General features: G+C 41.9%; 1 pseudogene; it reads left to right on the top strand.

Annotated features, from left to right (window-relative positions):
* Positions 1-20,157: 20,157 nt before the first annotated feature.
* LOC117098175 lies at positions 20,158-20,262 on the top strand (annotated as a pseudogene).
* The last annotated feature ends 381 nt before the right edge of the window (positions 20,263-20,643 follow it).

Here is a 20,643-nt window from a genome sequence, read left to right on the forward strand (position 1 = left end):
GATGCTATTCCTAACTTTATGCAAGGGTCTTGCCCTAGGTACAAACGTGTCTAAAGTATGAAACACAAAAGGGTGCGAAAAGGGGAAAGGCACTGAAAATTTGAAACTCAAACCGATCGTTTCAAGTTTGTATACGTTATACCGTAACTTAGCCAAAACTTCTTAATTAGGCATTCTATGTGCATGACTCATTCTTAATCTTTACATCGGAAGTTCTCATGGCAAGTATTCAGTTCGTGGCTTTTTAAACCATCGGGGAAGATAAGATTCCATCTTATCAATCCAGGTGGTTTTGTCTTTCTCTTTCCTTTATAAATCTTACAAGAAATTTCAATGTAAGGCTACCCTCTTGGCTTTCTGGGACTGAATTACAAAATTTAAAATGTTTATTTTACTTAAACTGCTCATAGTGAAGCTGAGAAGATTAAATCCTACTGGAGTGTGTCTAAACCACAGTAAACGGGTAGAGGTAATGTGAGCTTAAGTCTTTATACAGCTAGCTGCCCAGCCAACTCAACCAGTTTGTTCTCCATTGCCCCGAGTGTAACCTGACTAAAACATTTATAAACAAGATTTTCAAATTCAGATGTGAAAATCCAAATAAAAAGGTGATACCTAACTGCATTCATTAGAGAGGCAAGCTTGTTTAATGTGTGCCATTTCTGTATGTAGATATAAATATAAACAGATAGAACAGATGGCTTAATAAACCATTATCTCTAGTAAAGTAGGACGTGACTTGTTTATTGCTACATCCTTAGTACTTAGAAGTGTTGTGTAAATCGTGAACTTGAGGGAATGCATCCACATTGCCAATTGTCTAGTGGCAATAGGTAAGCATGTGTATTATCTAGTCCTAGAAGCTCTTCTTAAAGGTAGCTAGAACCTTCATTTCAGACAAGGAAACCAAGGTTCAGAGGTGATGCTCACTCAGTGAGAAAGGAACAAAGGCAGAGTTTGAAACGCAGGCCTTCGGTCTATTTCTTCTTTTACGTACAACTCCACCTCAGCCATATTGCTATGACAATTTTACCTCAGTAGAAAACTTCTGGCCAGACACAATGGCTCATGTCTGTAACACTTTAGGAGGCTGTGGTAGGCAGATCACCCGATGTCAGGCATTTGTGACCAGCCTGGCTAACGTGGTAAAAACCCCGTCTCGACTAAAAATACAAAAATTAGCCAGGTGTGGTAGGTGCCGGTAATCTCAGCTACTCAGGAGGCTGAGACTGGAGAATCACTTGAACTCTGGAGGTAGAAGTTGCAGAGAACCAAGATCGAACCATGGCACTACAGCCTGGGTGACAAAAGTGAAACTTCAGAGCACGAATTCTCAAGATAGTGAGCACCACACTCTTGATTTTGTGATGTCAGAGGATATATTGTAAAGGAGGCAACAGAATTGGCAGGGAGAATTGGGTAATATTACTTTGTCTCTGATACATCACTTCTTCCTTTCACTAGTACTTACATTCAGTTTCCTCTTCATGCAAAAACTAAACTTCAGAAGGATCAGGATTAAAAGACTCTAGAACAAGGAGGAAAAATGTGTGCATATGTTCCACATCCACTAGTGGACTTGGAGCAAAATTTGTAGCCTCTTGAAAAGTGATTCAGCTCTGTAATATGAGAGATGCTTTTTAATCATTCAATAATACTCTATTTTCTACCTTGGATCCCAATTTTTTTCATCTTGTTTTATAAATGGCATAAAATCCCTTTTTTGGGGGAAAGTAATGCAAATATATCTGTACCTCTCTGTATTCACGCAAGTACCTGCATGCTCCCCTTGAGCTATTCAATCTTGAGCCTTTGAACTTCAGCCAGTACAAAGGAATAGGAATATTGCTGGCACTAACCTCAATTAGAACCAGCCAAAATAAGCGGGCGCATGCTGTGTGTCTGTTTTTCCTATCCTGGACTCCAGGAGCAGCCCACCGCAGGATTCTAGCCCAACCTCACCCTCTCTGGAACAAGAGCCATTTCTCTCTTGTATGCTCTAGGGCCCTAAATCTGACTTCCTTGGAGGAGGAGGACAGTTCTTGTCTGCCAAGGGTAGTGGAGGCCTCTGCATCTGTCATGCGGATCCATCCAGCACTCTTGCCAGATCCAGCACGCTGATCTATTATACTGACCTGCTAATACTAACATTAGTGTGGGACTGCCCAGAGCCAAGAGCTGGAAACCAAATCTGTAGCAAGGAGCTTCTCAGACCAGCCAAAATGAACCAGGACTTATTCTATTAGAATATTTCGTTTGCTCCAATAACAAGAACTCTATTGAGATTAGTTAATTCAATTCTGCCCATATTATCAGATTTATTTTTAATGAAACTGAACAATAGTTTTATTTGTTATGTTACTAGTTTTCCCAGTAGAAGCAACGAGGCTTTAACACTGAAAGCGAAGCAGACAAGCTTTGCCAGTATCTTTGGGTTATCAGTGGTGCATGCCAGTTTGGATATTATACAGCGAAATGCTTCTGTTCTCTTCTGGGTCTACTTTCTTGCTTATGGGACTTAAGAGCTGTGAAGTCATCTTTTCTCATGTATCATGTAACTTCCTGAACCTCATCTGATTTTGTCATTCCCTTGTTAATACACCTGCCTGGAATCCTGATTGCCACACTTGCACCTGTTGTGAGCTAAGTGACGTTGTCAAAGTGGCTCAACCTCCCTAAACCTCTTAAATTTGCAAAATGGCAATAACACAAATTGCTGCATAGCTTTTAAACATAAATATTAAATGTATCTTAAAAATGTATAATACTTGGTATATGTTTTATCATTGAGCATTGAATTGCTCAAATGTTTTTGTCTACCTAGCACTTCTGTTTTCTAAGTGCCTGTCAGTAAGTACTCAAATACTTAGGTTGATTAGCTGTGCCCACAGTGTTCCAATCATACCACTTGACTGTGTCTTCTCTGGAACCTCTTATCCTTTCAAAATTTCATACAAGTATCCCTTCCTCCAAACATCCTCCATTGTTCAAAGGTTGTAACCTGCCAACAAAACCCTCACTTTGTGGTACATTTATAATAATTCACCCTGATTGAAAACAGAAGTCTACCATATGTGTTTAAGCAGCAATATTAAGATACGATAGTTGTCTTAAGTGAGGTTCCCAGAAGTAGAACCTTTTCTTCCTGGCGATGGCATTTGAGTGAGGGAATTCAGGAGAAACCTGTATTTAAAAAAAAAAAAAAAAAAGCTGCAAACCGTAAACTAGACAAAGACGTGATTTCCTGGGAAGTCTAGCTTACAGCCTGATCCCAGGGAAATCTTTACTATTGTTGCTTACACCAGAGGCTTCCCACCCACGGGAAACGGGACTGGGTGGATGCGCAGCCACATCAGTTGGGTGTGGGAAAATATGCATAATATTCTAAACCCCTTAAAGTGGTTTCTACCAGTCAAGGTCAAGGAAGGGTACAGAGATGAATGATGAGCCGCACAATCGGCAGTATTTCGGCAATGGGATGCTGGCCTTGTAAGAAAATGGAAAATACGGAACCTCCAATGCTATACACAACAGTCAAGAAGACATTGGGTTTGGAATACATGCAAGAGGCTTTTGTTTCAGCAGCTTAAAACTTCCCAGAAACAGCAGCCAGAGGCCTGAAGCCAAGAGATGCCTGGAAACAGCTTGATGACATTGAAGAGTTGAGTCATTTATTACTTCTTAGACGAGGAAAAATTTTTGGCAGTGCAGTTTTTGATACCTCCCCCCACCCCCCCACCCCACTTCCATTTTGAACATGTTTAATTGGAGGGTTGTATAATTAATTGCATGTCTACTGCAAAATATGGTGTTTACTTACAAAGCACTGTGGGCCATGTCAGTGATGAGCCGTTTTTTCTGATGTCTGTCAGAGTGCTAATTACAAGCAAAAGTGAGGTACACGTTCTCTGACAGAGACACGGGAGTGTGACACTAAGGTTTCTCTCGATTCTCTGCGTGTTCCCTTTATCCGGATGGTGCACTGCTTGGTTTCTGCAATGGTGTTCCAGCAGCTTGGAGAAGGGATGCCAGGAATCAAAGATGATATAAGTTTCTGACCGTAGTTAAAACTGTATTGTCATGTCGGAGGCAACCCCCCGGAATGTGCTCGTGACTCTGGAGAGTCTAAAGAGTCAGACAACGTGTGACCAATAAATCACAGAGCTGGAAATCCTCTGCTTACTCTCAGGCCCTGCCAAACAATTATGCAGTGAAATGTTCTAATTGTACTCTGATTTTAATGTTAATACCCATTTCCATAATTTCTCTGGATCTTTATGGTGCTGTTTAATACTTGCCAATGAAGCCAATGAAGCAAATGAACTAGAAGGAACACTCGCAGATGGCTCCTGTTTCCATTAAACCGGCACACGAAGATCTGCTTTGTCTTCCGTTTTGGTTTGGGCAGCCGTGCTTGTTCACAAAGAAGTAGGCCCTGAAACCTTGCCCAGCCCTCTAAATGACTTCCTTGAAACCAACTCATCCTACGGGAATGGGAGACACAGGGAGCACAGCCCAGTGTCTCTTGCTTGGTCCAGTGTGGGCCCCTGAGCACTCCTGGCTTGAGTTTCTTCCTCCCCAGGTTACCCTTTCTGTCCCAGGATGGCTCCCACTGCCATATGGGGATGCTGTCTCATACCACCACGCTCTTACTCATGCCATTGCATGTCTGGAAAGTCCTACTCATGTGTCCTCATGCTTCAAGGCTCAAACTCTTCTCTGTGACCCCTTTGCCCTTAGTTACATTATAGGTTTATTTCCCTAGGAGTAGGACACAGCTGGTGCTCAGTATCTAGAAATAAACCGTAAGAGGAAGACAGTGTGGCGATTCCTCAAGGAACTTGAACCAGAAATGCCATTTGACCCAGCAATCCCATCACTATGTATATACCCAAATGATTATAATTCATCCTATAGACATGCACATGTATATTAATTGAAGCACTATTCACAGTAGCAAAGACTTGGAACTGACCCAAATGCCCATCAGTGATAGACTGGATAAAGAAAATGTGGCACATATACACCATAGAATACTATGCAGCCATAAAAAGTCATTTCCTCTGGAGTGACATGGGTGAAGCTGGAAACCATCTAACACAGGAACAGAAACCACCACGTGTTCTCATAAGTGGGAGTTGAACAGTGACAACACATGGACACAGGGAGGGGAACATCACACATTGGGGTCTGTTGGGTGGGGGCAAGGGGAGTGAGAGCGTTAAGACAAATGCCTATTGAATGCGGGGCTCAAAACCTGGATGATGGGTGACGGGTGCAGCAAACCGCCATGGCACATGTATACCTATGTGACAAACCTGCATGTTCAGCACACGTATCTCAGAACTTAAGTAAAAGAACACTGTATTTAGAAAGTTATACCCAATACATACGCCTTTGGGTCTCACAGCAGTTTTGCGTTTCTTTACATCAATAGGACCACCAATCCATATTACATAGTCATTACTTGTTTTGCCTTTCTCACCAATGAAGGTAGAACTCCCAGAGTTTAGTCAATCCCTATGGTGCTCTTCAGAGTATCGGGCTATTTCTCTTCAAGTCACTATATAAAGTATACTCTGGTTGGATGGCAAAAACCTAACTCTATCCAGAATTGGTTAAAAGGTAGACTGAGTGACTGACTTAGGTAATAAGGTGAAGGGGGGAGGGAGGGATAGGAAGGACACAGGGAGTGAAATGCCATCAAGATACGTTTTGCATTGTTTAGCTCTCAGTGGGAGCTCTTACTCTCCCAAACAAGCTCACTGTCAAGTCAGAACCGTGGCTGATACAGCTATAGCTCAGCTGTGTAGTTAGCACATGAGAAACGAAAGATGACCCTTTTCCATCTTTATACCATATTTAGATCTTAGAACCCCAGAAAAGGAATGTGAATTACATGCTTGGGTCACAGACCCACTTTCTGGACCAATCACTGGTGGGAGTGGACAGTATGCGGTACTCTGGTCAGCTTGGGTCAGGTGTTTGCTTACGGATGGGACTTAGAGCTGTGAAGCCATCGGGCATGGAAGACGTAGGGACCTACAGATCCTTGTGACAGATCCTTGTGACAGATCCTTGTGACAGATCCTTGTGACAGAGCTGTCCCCTCAAGGGAGAAGGCAGTACAGATGCAATGATTGACTGAAGCGTTGGTTCACACATTCCCCATAGTATCTGTGGACAGCAGGCATCATTTCTAACTTAGTCTCACTTTTCATTTACTTAATGTCTCTGCCACCAACTGAAAGCCAGGCTATTCACAAGTGGCTCAGCTTGTGCAGAGAAAATACTTGCTAGATTGAATATATGGCTTAGTTTCACTCATGTCAGATTCCTGACATCTTAATCTTCGGGATTTGAAAACAAAATTCCTGGGACTCCTCTAGCTACTTCCCCATGTCATAAGTTTTCTTATATTTTACATAACACTAAGGCATGACCATGATAAAGTGAATTTCTGTAAAGTGAATAATTCTATAATACTAAACATTTTAGATTTTCTGTAACACAACACATGACTTACTATAAAGTGACACTGTGATAATGTTAGATACCTCAGTAATATGTAAGAATCATTTCTAATAGACATGTGATCATAGAAAATATTACCAAAATGAACTTTAGATAAAAACTGCTACACAAATGGACTATCTCGCTGTTTAATATTTTAGTCATCCTTAAGTTGACTTTAAAACAAAACATTGTCTTACACAAAATTGTGATTTTTTTTTTTTGTAAGAAATAGTCAAGACATGGAAAAACACCTTTCGTGCTGCATTGATGTTGGAGGGACTGAGTCCAAGAGTTTTCAAACTTCGTGTTGTAGATCTAGCAACCCCATTTCCTTTTCAGATGAACGTCTATCTGTATATTTTGCTTTATTAAGCCACTGTAGTCTGTAAAAATATTGAAACACTGGCATACACAAGTGAGCATCATTGGATAGTATTTGAATAATGTTACGTTTGTATCTCCTAGCAAGATTTAGCAGTACTACAGAAATTATATGTTGAAATTGAGTACTTAAACTTACTTCGTTTCCAAAATTTGCTGTATCTTGGAATGGCACTCACAGCATTTGCATATACTATGCACATAAACTTTCGGTGCTATTTTACTTGCAAGAATGATTTACCTTTAACAGCCACATAGGGCCACAAATGGACCGTTATAGCGTGGCAGAAAGAACAAGTCTGAGACCTTGGTTTATATTCCTTTCTCCTGTGCACTCCTGGCCCTGTTCTAGAAATGGCCGTCTTTGACTCGACATGTCAGTGTTACCTGCTCTTATCTTCAATGGACATCAGTGGTTTCCCTAGAATCAGTAATGTCTCTACGCCAGGAAAACATACCCATGTGGATATATTAAGCCATACCTGGCATAGAGGCTGACAACAGTGGGCTCTACTACTTCCCTGAAACTAACAATAAGGAGCTTTTGTATATAGTCTGTCTCCTAAATACTAAGTACCCAATGCCAATTTGGAGCTTATGGTATGTCACATTGTACCAATTTTGCAACTTAGGGATGCTGAGCTCAGAAGGATCCTGCCCCGAATCACATAGCCTGAAAGTGACAACTGGATTCAAACCCACTTGAATCTGGCTTCACTTCATTACACTCCCTCTACTCTTAAGGCATCAGTTTTTATATATTTTCTGTGATTCCTATGTTTGCCTTGAATGACTGAATACGACTATTGGCGGTACTACTGCTGCTATTCTATAAAAATTTATAGAATGCTTCAAATGCGTTGATATTTAAACTGCACTAAGTATTTTATACATTCCCATGTTATACAATGTCATCCTTCCAACAACCCGATCCCTGATGCCAGAGCTTCTGTTATCTTCATTAGACCAAAGGGGAGCCCGAGGCTTTAAGAAGCTGTCCCAAAGTCACTTGATAAGTGACAAAGCTGGTGAACGAACGCAGTTCTGTGTTGCTTGAAAGCTCTTGTTAAACACGACACACATTGCTTCCCACAATAAGCAAATGATGCCAGTTCTCCCCTGGAAGTCCTCGGAAGGATACTTAACTCAGAAGTAGGACTCATAAACATCGGTGTGAGGTTTAGGATGGGGCAGAGGGAGGGGAGTTGATGGCTAGCCTATGAGGAAGGGCACCATGAATGATCAAATGGCAATAGATGATAGAGCTTGGAGGTCTTGGAGAGCTCATCTAGGTCATTGACCAGATAGGGGAAGCTAAGGCATGGAGGAGTGCAGAAATTAGCAACCTCAAAGCACGATGTGCTAGGCAGTTGCGAGCCTGTTACATGCATCTACTTGCATACCCACTGAAACCCTCGTTCAAAAATGAGAATTCTGTAAGGGGAGGCTAACTAGATTGCCCAAAAATCTTGTAACCAGGAAGTGACGAGAGGAGGCCTGCAGTCCAGTGCTCCTGCTCTGCGCAGCTTCCTCTCTGGTCTACCCTTTCTGGACCTGGACCGAGGGGGCCGTGTTATTACCGAGGCAGCCCTTGGCAATCCAGCTGCATGATTTGCTTCTGAGGGGAAGAAATGCAGGAGACGGTAGATAGTAACTAGTGATCTTTCTCTTGCTCTTACAGGTTTTTGAACTCATGGTCATTTGTCCTAGATACTGCGGGGAGGGGTGTTCTATGGGCACCAAAATTTCATTTAAGAGATACATTTGAAGTTGGAGAGACTGAGGGCAGGTGACAGACTCATTTCTACAATCCTAGAGTAAAAGTGAAATCTAAAGCACATGTTCACCCTAGTGCCAGACACCTAAAGTGGTTTCAGGCCCAGAGATATACGAGTGTCATGGTGCTATTATTTGCAGAAGTGTTTGACTCGGCCCTATGGGGATTATTTCATTCAGTTCTGTTTAAAATCATGTAACCAAAACTAAAGCATTTTGCTCTGTGCGAAGACTTTTGTTAATTTCCACCCTTCTATTGTAAGGCGGGACGTGTGTGTTTGGAATTGAGGGGGTGGGGGTTGTGTATATATATCACATTGCTTTTGGCAGGTAATGCATTTAATCTGGAGTTTTAGTACAACACAGTTGATTAGCATAGTAAACTATCTCTTTAACATAACAAATCTGAATATTTACAGTTGCATCATTTTGAGAAAGTTTGTCTTGTTACATGTGAAAATAGCATTGCATTTTTTTCTTATGGTGCATGCTCAGCCAAATAAGTCATTGTGAGTATGAATAGAGTCCTAAATCTTTTACAATCCTTATTCCTTAGTTTGTGGGTTATCTTAAACTTCTGTAGGTTGATTTCGATGTTGATTGCTTGGCAAAAACGGGAAGGCACAGTATTCCCATAAACTTTCAATAAAGGCTTTTGTGATAAGTTATCACAGGGGTATTTACAGTCAACAAGGGTATGTGTCATCTTCAACAGCTTGTGAACTTGGGTGCGAATTGAGTCCACTTGTCATTAGCCATTGATGGGCACAGACTCTACCCCGTTTCCCAGAGTCATAAAATTGACTGTTAGACTATTGTCTTCAAAGGAGAATTCTTAATCCCACTCCCTAATCCCCTCACTCCCCAGCATGACATTCTGAAACTGACTGTATTATAGTCAAAAACACCAGCCACCTTGTCTAGATCTTCAGCTAGGAAAAAAGATGAGTAATGGAAACCAGTGTGCATTAACTTTTTTTTTTTAAACTTATTTTAGATTAAGGGGGTTACATACGCAGGTTTGTTACATGTATATATTGCGTGATACTAAGGTTTGGGGTACAACTTATGCCATCACCCAGGGGGTGAGCACAATACCCAACAGTTTTTTCTTTCCCCCTCCCTCCCTCCCTCCCTCCCTCCCTCCCTCCCTGCTGTAGCAGTCCCAACTGTTATTGCCATCTATATTTCCATGAGTATTCAATGTTCAGCTGCCACTTATCAGTGAGAACATGTGGTATTTGGTTTTCTGTTGCATTAATTCACATGGCCACTAGTTACATCCGTGTTGCAAAGGACATGATTTTGTTCTGTTCTTATGGCTGCATAGTATTCCATGCCATGCGTGGACCATGTTTTCTTGATCCAGTCCACAGTTGATGGGCACCTAGGTTGATTCCAAGTGTTTGCTATTATGAGTAGTAGTACAGCAACTCTATCTTGATGCTTCCCAGGGTGGATGACCTAACAGATCACTGAAATATCTCTCAAATGTATACCAAGGCTTTTGTTGTAGGTACAATTTATATGCAGTAAAACAATCTGTCAGGCAGATCAGCTAGATTTGACAAATTTCATGTATCTGTTGAACCCACATGCCTGGAAAGATTATAAAATGCTCACTGTCATAGAAAGGGCCTCTCATTTTATCTTCCTAGTAAGTCCCCACCACCTGCAATCCCATACTCCAAAGACTCCATTGACCTGATTTCCATCACCATTAGGTTTTCGTGCTTTCAAATTTTAATATAAAGGAAATCATATAGAATGTACTCGTTGGTGTCTGCCTTCCTTAATAATAAGAATCGTACATGGTACGAAAACAACTTTTTTAGTAGAGATGACCAGGTCTTCTATGTAACTCAAGTTGGTCTTGAACTCCTGACCTCAAGCCGTCTTCCCACCTTGGCTTCCCAAATTGTTGGGAAATACAGGCGTGAGCTGCTGTGCCCAGCCCTTGTCTTTTTATTGCTCAGTATTCCATGGTAGGTGGAATTGCATTATAGTGAACCACTGTTGATGGGCTATTTGAAATTTTGTATTTTGAATAAAACTATGCACAACATGGGTTGAATGTTTGTGTCTCTCAAACTCATGCGTTGAAGCCCTAATCCAGTGTGGTGGAGGTGTGGCCTTCGGGAAGAGATGAGGTTTACAATGAGGTCTTGAGAGATGGTGCCCTCATGATAGGATTAATGCCTTTCTAAGAGGAGACGGATCTCTGGTCTGATCTTCCTTCCTCAGAAATACTAGACAAATGTCTTTAGAGGTCTTGTAGATACGACCTTAGGAGGCTTGAAAGCTTTCTAAAGCACGTCAGGACAGTTATCATGATGGGTTTGCTAAGGATCTTGAGCCAGAGGCATAAAAAAGTGGAACCGTCTCCTAACCATTCCAACTGCAAGTTTCCTGGAAGTTAGAGGTTAACTGTTTCAATGAGTCAAATGGTCAGTCCCCATCACCCACAATCCCATACTCTAAACACACCATTGACCTGATGAGAACTATTCCATGAGTCAAATGGTACCTAAAGGACATGTGCTGCTCTGTTCCTTCTCTTGTTCTTGCCCTCGAAATTCCAGCGCTGCCCTGTCTGAAAAAAGATTCTGGTTCAGGTGGGTCCCCTAAGCACATCAGCTAAATCAAGGCATTGGCTCCTATCTGAGTCACTTAAACTATTTTTTTCTTAGAATTGTTCAAAGTTAAATCAAACACTGTTAGAGGTTTATTATGTAAGCAAAGTAAAGCAGGTACATGGGTAAAAAGACTGGGAGCATCAGGGAGTTAGGTTATTTGGTACAGGTGACTCCTGAGATGCATGAGAGAAGATGGCAGGAAAAGAATAGGGTCAGATTATTGGAGGTATGTGGACCATTTTGAAACTATAGGTACTTGTCTTAGAAATTCATTCTACAGTTTAGGACTAAAAGATGTCATCCAGAAAAGCTTAGCATAAATATGTTCCTTTAGAAAACTTAATCTCGATGCCAAATGCATTGGTTCATGCCTGTAATCCCAGCACTTTGGGAGGCCGAGATGGGCGGATCACTGGAGGTCAGGAGTTTGACACCAGAGTGACCAATATGGCGAAACCCCCATCTCTACTAAAAATCCAAAATTAGTCGGGCGTGGTGGCGCATGCCTGTAATCCCATCTACTTGGGAGGCTGAGGCGAGAGAATTGCTCCAACCCAGGAGGCAAGTTTCAGTGAGCCAAGATCTCACCATTGTACTCCAGCCTGGGCAACAAGAGTGAAACTCCATTTCAAAAAAACTGATGTCAAATTTTACTTACTTTCATATTTCTTTTGATTATTAATACTTAAAGTAGAAAACACTATCAAGTGTGATGGTTAATACTGTCAACTTGATTGGATTGAAGGATGCAAAGTATTGATCCCTGGGTGTGTGTCTGAGGGTGTTGCTAAAGGAGATTAACATTTGACTCAGTGGACTGGGAGAGAGAGGTAGACCCACCCTCAATCTGGGTGGGCACCATCTCATCAGCTGCCACTGTGGCTAGGATGAAATGTGGAAGAACATGAAAGGACTGGACTTGCTGAGTCTTCCAGCCTTTGTTTTTCTCTTCTGCTGGATGCTTCCTGTCATCAAACATTGCACTCCAGGTTCTTCAGCTTTTTGGACTCTTGCACTTACAACGGTGATTTGCTAGGGGCTCTCAGGCGTTTGGTCACAGATTGAAGACTGTGCTGTCAGCTTCCCTACTTCTGAGGTTTAGGGACTCGGACTGATCCACCACTGGCTTCCTTGCTCTTCAACTTGCAGATGGCCTATCGTGGGACTTTACCTTGTGATATGTGAGTCAATTCTCCTTAATAAACTCCCTTTCATACATGCATGTAGTCTGTTAGTTCTGTCCCTCTAGAGAAAACGAATACATCAAGAAATTGGAAACAGAACCAAATACCTGGTTTGACTTCTAGAATATGGTAATTGATTTGAGCTTAAAAGTTTCAGAAATGTACGTTGAGCTTTAGTCTGAGTATATCCACTGCACGTGAGATTCTTTCTCTGGCACAACACACTTCTCGGTTTTATTTGTGCATCAGAAAAGAATATATCTTTGAGCAATTTCGGAGAGTTTATAAAATGTGCTGCTCACTCTAATTTTCAGAGTTCTGAGAAATGTGAGCTGCCCAAAGACTTATCACTTCTTACTAACAATGGCTAAAGCGCTCAACATTGTCAAACACAACATAATTTTCTTTATGGTGAGTCTTGCTTGTCTTAAACAACCTTAGAAGGTGGTGTAGGTATCATTACTATCCCCCCTTTTGCAGATGTGGAAACTGCATGTTGGTGGCAGATCAGATATGGTGAGGTTACTAAACTTAACCACACAGGAACTCGGCAGCAAGTTGTTTTGACTTGGTTTTCAGCTAAGCAGAGAAGCCCAGAAAACGCATCAGAGTTTTAAGTGTTCAACAGGAGACGTGAAAGTGACACACAAGGCATGCATAACTCAAGTTATGTGGTTTTTTTTTGTCCCCACACCCACCGACCCAGCCCACACTGTTTCAGATACTCTGATCCTGAAGCCAGACAGATGGATTTGATTACACTGGTTCTAAACTGCCTTAGGCTTTCAATGAAGTCTTTCATTTTTTTCCAGCTACAATTTTCAGCAATACCGTAACTTTTTTCTGTCGATTTTTTTTTCTATTACATGTGGAAATTTGTCTATAGAAAAACATTGTCCCAGTGGAGTCATTTCAGGGAACCAGAAAAACCAATGAGCCTAGATAACTCAAAACTCTTCAATCCGACTCTCCCTTCTGAAGTCGGGAATGCCAAGCTGTCTCTTTTCTGTTGGAGATGCTCCCCCACCCTGAATTTATCAGACTGTGGAAAAATACCTGGAGCGAAAATAATCATGACAGCAATAACAACAATAGGTTTTATTGCACCCTAGGTGTGTGTGAAGCATAGTGCTAAGAACTTTATTTATTGTACCATTTAATTCTCTCCATAGCCTGTGGGGTTTCCTAGTCTTACTTATCCCATTTTATCATAGGAAGAAACAGGTTTCTAAATGGGAAGTGCATCCCCAGGGTCATTCAGAAATGTGGAGAGAGGACCGGGGTTTGATACTTGCTCAGTGGCCTGAAAAGCAAGTGCCTTGAATTCAGATAAGGTTACAGATCCAGTTGATACAGTTTGGATTTGTGTCCCTGCCCATATCTCATGTCAAACCGTAACCCCCAATGTTGGGGGAGGTGAGTGGATCATGGGGGCAGACTTCCTCCTTGCTATTATTTTGAGACAGGGTCTCTCTGTTGCCCAGGCTGGAGTGCAGTGGTGCAATCTTGGCTCACTGCAACCTTTAACTCCTGGGTTCAAGCGATTCTCCTGCCTCAGTCTCCCAAGTAGCTGGGATTAGAGGTGTCCATGACCATGCCGCTTAGTAGAGATGGGGTTTCGTCATGTTGTCCAGGCTGGTCTGGAACTCCTGACCTCAGGTAACCCATCCACCTCAGCCTCCCAAAGTGCTGGGATTTAGAAGGGTGAGCCATGTTGCCCAGTTGTTCTCCCTTGCTGTTCTTGTGATCGTAAGTTCTCATGAGATCTGGTTTTTTAAAAGTGTGCAGCATGTTCTCAGTCTGTCTTCTTGCTCCCACCATGGAGGACGTGCCTGCTTCCTTTTTTCCTTCTGCCATGATTTGCGACTTCCTCCTCAGCCATGCTCCCTGAACAGCCTGTGGAACCATGTGAGTCAATGAAACATCTCAATTACCCAGTCTCGGGTTCTTTATAGCAGTGTGAGAACCAGCTAATATACCAGTTATCACCCATGAGGTATTAGGAAAACAAGCATTTATAGGAAATAGGTGAAAGCTTCCTATTCAGACATTTGCATAGTGTTTTGCTCCTTATTTCAAGAGTCTTTTTCATCCATCAATGGCCATGCCAGTTTACACATGGTTTGGGGACAGTGATTTCCCACTTGTGGGGTCTCCAACAGTGCAACAGGCAATAGAGTTCCTTGTGTATATCTTGAAACAGAAGGAACAAATGGGAAGAGAAGCTTAAATTGGAGAGAAACTTGTCTTTTCTTGGTGTGACTATCTTGGTAGATCTTTCTGCAACCACCTGGGCCTGCTTCTATTACAAGGTAGAAAACTGCCAAGTGGAGCCTTGTTGAGAACAGTAATTTTTTCCACCTGCTTACCATGGCATTTAGGCATGACTTGAAGCACTTTGAATATGGCAGAGCACACTGATAGTATATATGTATATTTTAAAGTAGCCAATGGATATGTAACCCTAGATTGAAACTGACCGCTGGCCTCACTCCTATGGGAATGGGGAACCTCAGGGTCTGAGACAGGTCTGTCTCTTGCATCCTTCAGCTAAATGGTGCTTTTTAGCCTGTATACAGGGCTGGCTGTATTACTTAATTCTTACCACAGTCTGATAAGTTGTTTTCCCCATCTTATTACAGAAGAAAAGTTAGGTTGATGACTTCCAGAGTCATCCAGGGAGATCCTGGAAAAAGCCAGCATTTACTACCTGATTCATCAGACCCCAAAATACCTGCTCTGAATCTGTACATATGCCTGATGGGTCCCATGTGAACTTTGGCATACCTTGTTCCAGCAGATCTTAATAAATATGAATACACTGATTGAATATATATTTTTATTTTCAAATGGAGTGAACAGTTATTCTAAGATAACATACTTAGCCACTCCGTGAAATGTTTTTACATGAAAGAAGGTGGTATAACCATCAGATTCTATAAAGGCACCTGGGATGTTCTGGGAAAGCACATACCATTCTTATGAGCCCTATTATGAGTTGGATAAGTTTCAGGATAGCGGCATGTTTATTCCACACTGTAGAACTTTTGAAAGATGAGATCAGAGGTATACAGTACATGGGAACATCCCGTGCTTACCTGCCATCTGTCACTGTTAACATCAATGTGTTAACAGGTGTGTTTTTTTGCATTGTTGGTAGATCCTTGAACTTTTAGGGAAGTGATACGATGAAAAGCATCCCCAACAGAAATTTGAGGAAATATATTTAAGGTATAGTGGACAGAGAAGGGAGGGAGAGGTTGTGTTGGGCGGTGGGGGAGGGGAGGGCGGTGTTTAAGCAAATCGTTTGGTTTGAGTGCCTCTGTATGAACACTTGAGTTTATACAAGAGGATTTCAGTGTCTTATTTTCACAACTCCGTGAATTATCCCCATTTTCTGATAAAACTGAAGTTACACATTTATAGCTATAGAGTTAATATTTGCAGAGCTGAGATTCAAAGACCAGGCATTATGATTCAAATCTCATGTGTTTGTAGACTTCTTGATATTTCATTATTTAAAACTCACAGTACACTGACTGACGTATAATTGACATAAAGTACACCCAAAGTGTGCAACTCAATGAGTTGTTACTTGAAACTACTGCCAAATCAAGATAGTGAACATATCTACTACCCCGAGGGTTTTTTGGTGCCCCTCCCTTGATTTCTCACCATTCAAACCCTGGCCTAAAGTAATCACTGCCGTTTTGTCTACATAGTCTTACATCTTGGTGACTCTTCTCCCATCCAATGACATTAATACATTTTTTTCTTCCGATGCATGTGTGAAAGGCTAGTAAGCATCCCAACGTTTAGCTAAATACCCTCCTGGGTCTATGAGTGACCCTGAGGTGTGAGTCTTCCTTTGAATGCCCTCACTCCACACTTTGCAGGTCACTTTCTCCTCTTGATGGTCTCTAAATCCCTAAGAGTAAAAAACCCCAGGCTATACAGGGCAGAGGAAAGAGTTAGCAAAATCAAGAGCTGACCCTCCTGAGGGGGAGGGAAGCACGGCTGTTTGCTGGATGTGTTCCTGGAACCCACGTGATGTACAGTACACAGTTTGATGCTAATAACTTAGCTCTCTGCTTACAAAAGGATTAAAATAGACACCACTCCTTCCCCATAGTACCATCTCCCTTTATTTCAGAGTATGATTTCTCCAAAAGGGAAGCCGTCTTGGATGTAGTGAATTTAAACCGTGAGGCATTGGATTAGGCCCTGATTTAAAGTTCTAGTTTTAATATTAAAAAGATGAGTGTTACTTTTATATCCCAGAGAAGCAGTGTGTAAACAAATAAAAAATTCATTAGAGACAGGCTGCTATTGCTGAGATGAAAGTTTGATGTTAGAGCTAGGCTTTCAGAAGCCTAAAACCCAGTCAGTGGGTCATTAGCTCAGCAGGCAGCCAAACTAAAAAAGAGCGATTTTGAGATGGGCAATGTCTGATCTTCGTTTCTTCAAGGTTTCAAAAATTAACGTATTTCCCCCCACCCCCATCAGGGAAAATGCTAACAGCTATCATCATGGTTATGTTGAAAATTTATATTTCAACTATGCTGCTGAGTGTTGTTTCTTTCAATTTTACCAGCTAATCATGTGCCACTAAGCACAGAAATTGAGAAGTTTGAGGGCGTGAAATACCGTAGTCCACTCAGTTCACAGCTGGGAAGTAGTTTTCATTTTGTAAATGCCATCAAGTTCCAGGGCTGAAATTCAAGATCTTGGACTCTATAGCATGCATACACCTGTAGTTCTTACCTACTTAAGTATTTTCTTTTTTTTAAACTTTTGGCAATGCAATATATTTCATGGCACACCATCTCCTGTGAGAAAAGGATGGAAAACTTGTTAATGACACTGATCCAAACCTGGCTAATAAATCAGAGCACCCTACTACTCCTATCAGGCACATTGATTGGTCTAAGGAGGAACATCCAGAATCCTTTTGCAGCGTATGCTAGGTCTTTGCTATACATGGTTCTAGCAAGGAAGAAAAAGCCATCTATTTAGCTAGGTTTTCTAAGTTGAAGCAATATAGGCTAGAGGCTGCCAGATGGCAACTACCCCAGCAAAAAGAGGCAGCCAATTTGAAGAAGGAAAAGAATAAAAAGAACTAAACAAAGTGAAACAGAGCTGAGAGATGAGAAAAGAGCTCTGACAAAGTTGCAAATTTGTGGAATCGGGCATGTTTGAGGTTCGTAACCAATAAATCTCCAACACATTTGTTGCTGTTGAGCCAATACGAGTTACAGGTCTGTTTCTGCAACTGAATGAATCTAAACCAATATAATACAAAAAGTCTTTCCTCTGATTAGTCTGAGCATAGGGTAAATACTGACCGCTATACACAAATCATCCACTATCTTCTGTTTTTTAGTACTTGAGCTTCTGCAACTCTTGCTCTCTTGCAGACTAGAAAGTACCTGTTACCAGACTGGGGTCATAAGACAGTAGAATGAGGATAAGATTTTGGACTAATCTGTGTCATTGAAAATAACAAAATTTCTCCTCTTTAAGGCTGAATAGTATTTCACTGCATATAAATGACATTTAAAAACCTATTAACGGCACTTGCCCACCAACCGCCCTGCCATAGATGAAACAGCATGACCCAGCATGGGCCGATTGTAGTACCGCACTCCTCTGGCCATAGGGATTAGTCTAGATTTGGGCATGTGATCCAAGGCGGACAACCAGAATCCTTTCCTGAAACTTTTCCACCTAGAGCTTATTGGGGAAAGACCTCCAGCCTTTCCTTTCTCGTGGTAGAACCAGACGCCCCACCACACCCAGAAAACCCATTTACAGTAGGGGAAAATGAAAGCTCAACACAGAGTAAAGCAGAGGCAAGCAATGGAGAGAGAGCTACAGACACTGAGACACAATGGCTGTACCTTTGGTGTTTGAGATCCTGGGTCTAACTTCCCTGAAACCAGAGCAATGCCTGTCCTCTCTGTTGTCTGGTTAAATGAGACACTAAGTTCATTCATTCACTAATTCACTCATTCATATTCTTCCCCTCTCCCTATGTCTGTGTGCGTGCACCTGTGTGTGTGTGTGTGTGTGTGTGTGTGTGCAAGAGGTTAAGTTCCTAACACTTTCAATAAAAAAAAGCACACACAAAAAAACCTATTAACTGACAAGTGGACACTTAAGCTATGTCCGCATCTTGACTATGATGAATAATGCTGTAATGAGTATGGGAGTGCAGCTATCTCTAACATTTAATCTCAATTCCCGTGTGTACGTGTGTATATATATGCTTCCAGAAGTGTGACTGCTGGATCATACAGTGATACGGTTTGGCTCTGTGCCATCTGGATCTCACCTTCAATTGTAATCCCCACATGTCGTGGGAGGGACCTGGTGGGGGGTAACTGAATCATGGCAGGCGGGTCTTTCCTGAGCTGTTCTTGTGAACAAGTCTGAAGAGATCTGATGGTCTTTTTTTTTTTTTTTTTTGAGACGGAGTCTCGCTCTAGCCCGGGCTGGAGTGCAGTGGCCGGATCTCAGCTCACTGCAAGCTCCGCCTCCCGGGTTTCCGCCATTCTCCTGCCTCAGCCTCCGGAGTAGCTGGGACTACAGGCGCCCGCCACCTCGCCCGGCTAGTTTTTTGTATTTTTTTAGTAGAGACGGGGTTTCACCGTGTTAGCCAGGATGGTCTCGATCTCCTGACCTCGTGATCCGCCCGTCTCGGCCTCCCAAAGTGCTGGCATTACAGGCTTGAGCCGCCGCGCCCGGCCTAGAGATCTGATGGTCTTATAAAGGGAGTTCCGCTATAGACACTCTTACCTGCCACCATGCAAGATGTCCCTTGCTTTTCTGCCATGATTGTGAGGCCTCCGCAGCCATGCGGAACTGAGTCAATTAAACCTCTTTATCAGTAACCCAGTCTTGGATAGTTCTTCATTAGCAGAGTTGAAGAGCTAATGCATATGGTAACTTTTTAGTTTGAGAAACCTCTATATTGTTCTCCAAAACGGCTGTGCCATTCCCATCAACAGTATACAAAGGTTCTTTTCTCTACATCCTTGTCAACACCTGTTACCTTTTGTCTTGATAGCCATTCGAACAGGTATAAGGTGATATCTCATTATGGTTTTAATTTGGATTTGCCTGATGAACGATGGTGAGCATTTTAAAAATCTGTTTTTTACATGTCTTTTGAGAATATTTAGGTTCTTTGCCCATTTTTTAAATATTCTTGAGGGGTTTGTGTTTCTTGCATATTTTGAGTACCATCTCCTCCTTACCTAATGTATGATTTGCAAATATTTTCTCCCTATCTGGGTTATCTCTCCATTCCGATCTTGAGTGAAATAAGCCGGGCATATAAATGAGAACATTGCATGATGCCACAAGAGGCTGGGGATATGAGTGGGTGGGGCCAAGGGAAATGGTCAAAAGGTACAACGTTTCTGTTCCTTACAGTAGGATTGAGTTCTGACCTTTTTCACATCAAGGTGACTATAGTTAATAATGTATTAAACCTCAGTTGTTAAAGGAATGGATTTTAAATGTTCTTACCAAAAAGAAATAAGCATGTGAGGTGATGGATGTGTTAGCCTGACTTGATAATTCTGCAATGTATACATGTATCAAGGTATCACATTGTATCCCATAAATACATCCAATTATGTCATTTAAAAATAAAATTCAACACTTGTATGTTTTAACATGTGGACAAACGGGTTCAAAAAATCCTCTTGTAACCCAGAACTCATTGTTCAGTATGAGCCTTGATACTTGTAACAAGGGATTTGGGAGGCTGAGCTGGATGAATCAAGAGGTCAGGAGTTTGAGACCAGCCTGAACAACATGGTGAAATCCCGTCTCCACTAAAAATACAAAAATTAGCTGGGCGTGGTGGTGGGTGCCTGTAATCCCAGCTACTCAGGAGGCTGAGGCAGGAGAATCGCTTGAACCAGGGAGGTGAAGGTTTTAGTGAGCTGAGATTGTGCACACTGCTCTGTAGCTTGGGTGATAGAGGGAGACTCCGTCTCCCCAAAAAAAAAAAAAAAAAGCTGATGGGGGAGTATTGATAACCATAAATGTTTGTTCCGGGCTGGGGACATTAACCCATGCCTAGAATCCCTGCATTTTGGAGGCTGAGTTGGGAGGATTGTTTGAAGTCAGGAGTTAAA

This window comes from Trachypithecus francoisi, unplaced genomic scaffold, assembly GCF_009764315.1.
Source record: "Trachypithecus francoisi isolate TF-2019V2 unplaced genomic scaffold, Tfra_2.0 Lachesis_group15, whole genome shotgun sequence".
Classification (NCBI taxonomy): domain Eukaryota; kingdom Metazoa; phylum Chordata; class Mammalia; order Primates; family Cercopithecidae; genus Trachypithecus; species Trachypithecus francoisi.